Raw genomic sequence first — 7628 nt, 5'->3', positions numbered from 1 at the left:
GCAGCTACCACTATTCTTCACACAAGAGATGGTGCAGAAACTGCATTGCATGTGCTGGATTTGCACCAAACGTAATGCTTTTTAGTAAAACCAAATAAACACATTTCCAGCCACTTTCTTTGCTGTATCACTTGAATTAATTGTTGCAAACACAATTATGGATATGAGATAGATTATTTTCCATTAAGGGATTATTTTTGGAGTGACTGAGATGATGTTGTCCCATTGACTGTGCTTTTTCCTCTCCACCATTCAACTTTGTAGATTTTTGTAAGTCTCCCCAGGCCTCAGGGTCGCATTCCCAAGCAGTTTTGTTCCTCTCCATTTGCTCAGTTTGTAATGACAACCTGATCCACACAGTGTGTAACTGATTCATATGCAAATCAGAGACCCTATAAAAACAAAGATATTAATTCCAAAATTATATGAACTATTATCCTTGCACTAAGATGGGCTCAATTCAATTTATTGAGTGATTTGTTGATGACAGGTATTTTAGCTCATTTTAAGAGTGTCATAGCAAAGGGTCTGAATACTTATGCACATGAGAAATTTCTGTATTTCATTTTTAATAAATTTACTCACATTTCTAAAAACGTGTTTTCGCTTTGTCATTCTGGGGTATTGTGTGTGGATAGATGGCAAATTCTTTTAATTTAATCCATTTTAAATGAAGTCTATAACACAACAAAATGTGGAAAAAGTGAAGGGGTCTGAATACTTTCCGAAGGCACTGTATTAAGTTTGGTGTAAATGGATGTCTCCGCTCTGATAAAGCTCCCCACTTGAAGTTAAACAACATTATATACAAATAATATACACGCCCGTAAACTCCCCCCCCCCGTAGCTAGGTAGGTCTTGCCTGAACTTTTGTGAACTTCAATTTACTGGGTGAGTTTGACAGAATCAGATCATTTTTATATATACCTAAATATACCTACTGTTGTACCTACCGTAGAGAGAGAGAGAGAGAGAGAGAGAGAGATTTGAAACAATTGCTATAACCATAACCATGTTTTAAAAAATGTCAAGCATCGTTGTGATTCTGAATACATAAGAAAAGGACAATGACTGTTTTCTCAGAAAGAAAACATACGTGTAATCTGGGCCACGCTGACCTCCCCGACCCAAAGCGTAGCCATACTGAAACGGTGTGTGGGAATGGGTGGGTGATGGTGGGGTGAGGTCTGTGTGTGTGTGTGTGTGTGTGTGTGAGTGTGTGTGTGCATGCGTGTGTGTGTGCGCACATGTGTGTGTTTGTGTGTGTGTGTGTGTGTGTGTGTGTGTGTGTGTGTGTGTGTGTGTGTGTGTGTGTGTGTGTGTGTGTGTTTAGGTAGAGTTGTGTAGAGGGGGAGAGCTGTCCTGTAGTCATGAATACAGCATTTACTGTAACATGACATAAACAAGTGCACTCTTGTCAGTTTATTTCTAAACATCAGAGGGAAATTAAAAACTAATTATATTTACAGTGTACGATAGGCCACACTATATACAAATATACCTACTGTTGTACCTACTGGAGAGATCGAGAGAGAGAGAGAGAGAGAGAGAGAGAGAGAGAGAGAAATAATGTATTAAACAATTGTTATAACCATAACCACATGTTCTAACCATTTAAAAATGTCAAGCAACATTGTGATTCTGAATACATAAGAAAAGGACAATGACTGTTTTCACTATTCTCAGAAAGAAAAGATCTGTGTAATCTGGGTCACGCTGACCTCCCTGACCCAAAGCACAACACTGCATGTGTGTGTGTGTGTGTGTGTGTGTGTGTGTGTGTGTGTGTGTGTGTGTGTGTGTGTGTGTGTGTGTGTGTGTGTTAACATTTCATAGACGATGTGTGCCATGAAGGGGTGCTGATAAATAAGAGTCTTAAAGACACCCCCCCTCCTTTCCCCAAGCCCCATAAAGCCATATTTAAATTAAATACTAACAAGCACACACAGGGGTTTCAGCTGAGCCCTATGGCCCCTGTACCCACTACACCCCGACGGACCCCACCCCAGTGCCCCACCTCACTCTCCCCGCCACGGAGCAGACGTGCGTGGGCAGGAGTGCCCAGACCTCCCCCATCCACTGGAGCAACAATCCCACTAAGTGATTTATCACCACCTCCTTCAGTCAGATATCAGGCTGATAGGAGGCTCAGAAGGCTTCTATTGTTCCTGGGCTGAACACCCCCCTCTATTGTTCTTGGGCTGAACATGTTCATGAGTTTGCAGTGTGTGTGTGTGTGTGTGTGTGTGTGCGTGTGTGTGTGTGTGTGTGTGTGTGTGTGTGTGTGTGTGTGTGTGTGTGTGTGTGTGTGTGTATGTATGTATTTGTTTGTTTGTGTGTGTGTGTATGTATGTATACTGCATGTGCGTGTGTGTGCAGCGTGTGCATGCATGCGTGTGTGTGTGTGTGTGTGTGTGTGTGTGTGTGTGTTTATGTGTGTCAAGGCGTGGGGTCTGGGAGGGCCAGACAGCGCCCCCCCTGGGAGCTGTTAACACCTCATAGACGCTGGGCCCCCCCAGGGACTCCCAGACCAGTGCCAGGGACCTTAATGAGAAAGCAGGTGATTATCCCACAGCAGGGATATAAACGCGTGCCATTATGAATCTTGATGACATACAACGCCAGGCAGGGGACAACAGTGTCACACTGCAGCCACAGGCTTTAGGTAGAGTTGTGTAGAGGGGGAGAGCTCTCCTGTAGTCATGAATACAGCATTTACTGTAACATGACACCACACGCTGCACTCCTGTCAGTTGGTTTCTCAGCATCAAAGGGAAATGAAAAACAGATTATATTTACAGTGTAATATGGGCCACACATTACATTACATCCCAAACAGAATGGTACAATGTACTTCGTATTTTTGCTGCGCTAACAACCTTAAACAATGTAATCTCATTCCCAGACAATTCCGCCCAATTGCTCGGAAGTGCTGTGCACAATATCCTGGGGACAAGGTTAGGTACAATGTAACAACAGAAGTGATTCTTTCCTAGATTAAGTTTAGTCCTGGACTACATCATATCTTAAATTCTAAAATAAATTCTCCATTGAATGTGCTCTTCAAGTCTAGGACTGGGCTTCCTCTGTCTTTGGAGTAATGCTCATGTAATGGAAAGTGTCGCCCAGTCTTCCTATACATGAAAAATGACAGACACGGGAATGGTACCATGGCGAGAGAGAGGGAACACATGATTCATAGCTTACACATTTCCCATATGAATGGTCGTGAATGCGTTTCACTCAACCATCACAGACAGATTACCAGATATTGCATTCCAGTCAAAGTAGGAAAATGAAGAGATAATTATGCAGCTGTGTGGATGATCGAGAGGTGGAGCCGTGATGGATGTGATGAAAGTCGTCAGTGAAAACATACTAATGAGCGTGCTGATTAGTTAGATCGCCATAACGATGTTGATTAGTGAGATCGCCGTGACGATGGTCGAGGCATTAATCTGTGGAATAAACAAAAGTGTTAGGGCTAGTAAGTGTGTGTGTGTGTGTGTGTGTGTGTGTGTGTGTGTGTGTGTGTGTGTGTGTGTGTGTGTGTGTGTGTGTGTGTGTGTGTGTACTGTATGTGTTTGCGTATGTACTGTACTTGTCTTTAACAGGCTGAAATTATGCAAGTTCAACTCTACACGCAGAAAATATTGTATGTTGTATTTTGTTGTTGGTTCATTTATGGAATAAATACAAATTCAAATGTGTTTGAAACCAATCCTGAATTTCAAGCAATATGAGCAAACCTTCACCATACACCTGCCTCTTCTCCTCAACACAATACCAGACCAGCACTGCAGCGCATCTCACCAATCCCCTTATTTAACCACATCATCTGCTCTCCTACCACTAGTGTCCCCAGTGTCACCTTCCCATCAGTGTCCATCTCCTCAACCACTTAACCACTTACACCCCACATCTGCCCTGCTACACCATGACAAAGACCACAGCCCTCCGCTACAGGAGACTATTCATTAAGACTCTGAGCTTAATTGATTGTTTACTGATATCAGCGCCTGGGGTAATCCTTTGAGTCCCTCCTCTCCTCCCCTCTTCCCTCCCTCCTCCTGCCTCCCTCCTCCTTTCTGCCCACAGACACAAGGCTGGCTGGTGGTGGCCCCCCAAACAGACCAGACCCCCTGTCGCACACACACACACACACACACACACACACACACACACACACACACACACACACACACACACACACACACACACACACACACACACACCAGCCACCACGCTCCATAGCTGCTCCATTAGGCCTGGGTTGTTGCTGTGACGTGTGGGGCCCCGGGGAGGTGTTACTGTCAGTCCTGATTTACTCAACACCATCTGACACTCACAACCACATACACCCACAGGGCTAGATGCCTGCTGTCGTTGGGCTGCTTTCGTTGGGCTGCAACAGTAGGCTACACACATTTGTACTGTAACAAAAAAACAGTAGGCTACATACATTTGTACTGTAAAAAAAACCAGTAGGCTACACACATTTGTACTGTAACAAAAAACCAGTAGGCTACACACATTTGTACTGTAAAAATTGTAGGCTACACTGCAACAGCTTCAAACAACACCATATTCATCAGCAAAAAACAACAGTTCCATGCAACATGCAACAATGCAATGCAACAACCTGATACAGCAGTTCTGTACACTGTAACATCACGAGGCAATTTGTTCAGCAAAAACACCAAAAAACTTTAATTAACCAGCAATTATGTTGTGTGTCACGCCATCATTACAGCATTACAGATGAAGGTGATTCGATTTGTTTTATCAATATGAAAATAAAAAAAGGACAATTATTGCATTAAATAAAGAACAATAATCGTAGTAAACATGTATTTCTCTCATCAGACAAAATCATTCATTTCAGAATTAATCTATCTTTAAAATCTATCTTTACAATAAACAGGAAAGAGTTTTTAGTCATCTGGAGTACATACAGTACAAAAGTGTTTCTTCCAAATAGCAGTGTGCACCATATTTTCATATCCATGGGTAGTTGGCATCTGACCTCCTGTTATGCTTCAGTTGTCTAGACCCTAGACCTCCAGGGAAGTGGCTTAAAGGATCCAGCTTTTGTCTGTGGAAGAATATGTGCCAATCAACTGTCATGTCAAACATGGAACACACACACACACATACACACATACACACACACACACACACACACACACACACACACACACACACACACACACACACACACACACACACACACACACACACTAATACCTTTTGCTGACATTGCACTGCAGAATGTGTGATTATACTTACAACACACACCTGATACCATCAGAATACACACACACTCAACACATTCACTGTCCTTGAGTAAAGGTCTTACATTTGACTAATTCCTTTCCACCATTTCCTCCATCAAGATATCCAACTACATTCAACCCAAACAAAGCAGTTATACATACAAAGCCAGGAGGGGATATCCAAGTTAATCTGAGAGAGTGGAAGGAGATAATCTCACTTGTTTCCATTGGGCCAGTTCATCCTCAGGTCATCCTCCAGTCAAATCCCACCTTTTTTCTCCCAGGGTTCCTTCCTCCCCCTCACCTGTCAGGGGCAAGGCCATGTTAAAAACAGGAAGTAAGCCTATAAAGCTTAGAGAGGCTGTTTAGTTGTGGAGAAACCCTGACTTCCTGATTCAATGTGTTCTGTTTCTCCCTCTTTGACAAATCCACCTGACCAGTGAACTGACCAACACAGGGATCCAGAGAGATTAGTGCTGCCTTTGACACTTCACTCTCACCCTGCTCCATCCTCACAGAGCACTGGGGGTAGGGTTACGCACCTGCCACTTTGCATGGCAGCAGTGATAGGTGGCGTTCAGGTGGAAGGATTCGATTAAATGTCCTGAACCACCTAGCTAGTGTTCTTGTTCTTGTTGTTGTTCGGGGAACCTGAGGATGAGCCACACCTTAACACGAAGGATGGACCTGTTTTTTGTCACAAAAAGGGGGGGGATTGTATTCACACACACACACACACACACACACACACACACACGTACACGTACACGTACACACACACACACACACACATACACACATACATACACACACACACACGTACACACACACACACACACACACACACACACACATACACACACTCACACACACACACACATACACACACACACACACACACACACACACACACAGATTTTCTTTGTCTACGATGTCGCGACACACTACAATGAATGCACATTCCCAGAAACTCTCCCAGAGCGCTGTTTCTAAAAGCATCAATCTTCCTCTTCCCACCCGGACAGAATATTCCGAGTAATTATGCTAAGTGGTTAGGTTAAATCTGACAACGCACAGACATTCAAACACTGGGCCTATTGTTGAAAACACACACGCACATATGCGCACGCACACACACACACACACACACACACACACACACACACACACACACAGACAGCTCGGTATTCAATTCTCATAAGGGGCTGAGGTGGGGTGAGTGTGACAAAATGTGGGTCCTCACATTACATCTCTGCAAATGTCTGGTCATTGTTATCATATCCCAGATAGGTGTTTGATTACAATGTCTTCCAGTGTCATCAAAACCTGAATCATCTCAGGTATTTAGGATGCCTCAGAACAGTTGCGTACTGTTAAACATAGGAATCGCAGTTTCCCCCTTCTCATTTGCATTGTCAGTAGTGTAGTTCCTTTTGGAAAACTCTGCAACTTGCTCTGAGATGGAGAGAGGGTAGATTGATGGTGGGAAGGTGTAGATTGATGGTGGGTGTCAAAGTGAGCATTGGTTTTAAATGTGCAGTCTGTGATGCTAGGCTCAGATAAAACTGAGCCAGTTTTGCAAGTCGTTCTGTCACTGGGGGTAAGACATTGACGGTCACACACACACACACACACACACATACACACACACACACACACACACATACACACACACAGAAGAAACGTATGTGACATGGACACACATACACTGACTCACACGCACACACACACACACACACACACACACACACACACACACACACACACACACACTGTTTAATCTATTTAATTGAACCTGACTTTGAATAAGTAAATAAATGAGTAAATTCACATGGGGCACTCAATCCCTCCTAAGCTAATGGATTGAAGATTTCTATCCCGTAGGGGCATTTGGGCAAACAAGTGCCGGTTATCTCCAAATCGACATGTTGCCTCTCCGTCTGCATCAAATTTCAGCACTAAAGAGCCGTTGAACTCTTGATACACCATTGGTAATTAGCCAGACGGACAATCTGCAGACTCAGCCAGATCCCTGGATCGCTTCGGTTCCACTATATGTAACTATCTGCAGCTGATTTAAGATCAATGTGATAGATACAGGGAAAATAAGATGAACAAGATGAACATCTGAGATGAGACACAACCCCACATACGGTATACAACATACAGTATATACACACCAGGGGAGGCTGGTGGAGGCAGAAATCATAGGGCGGGCTCATTGTAATGCATGAGATGGAATGAGAAATGGTATCACACACTTGCACACATGCAGACGCACACACACTCTCTCTCTCTCACACACACACACACACACACACACACAAGATCAATGTTATAGGTATAGGAAAT

This window comes from Argentina silus, assembly GCF_951799395.1.
Source record: "Argentina silus genome assembly, chromosome: 5".
Lineage (NCBI taxonomy): Eukaryota > Metazoa > Chordata > Actinopteri > Argentiniformes > Argentinidae > Argentina > Argentina silus.
The sequence above is the reverse complement of the archived record's forward strand: the minus strand, read 5'-3'. Positions refer to the sequence as shown.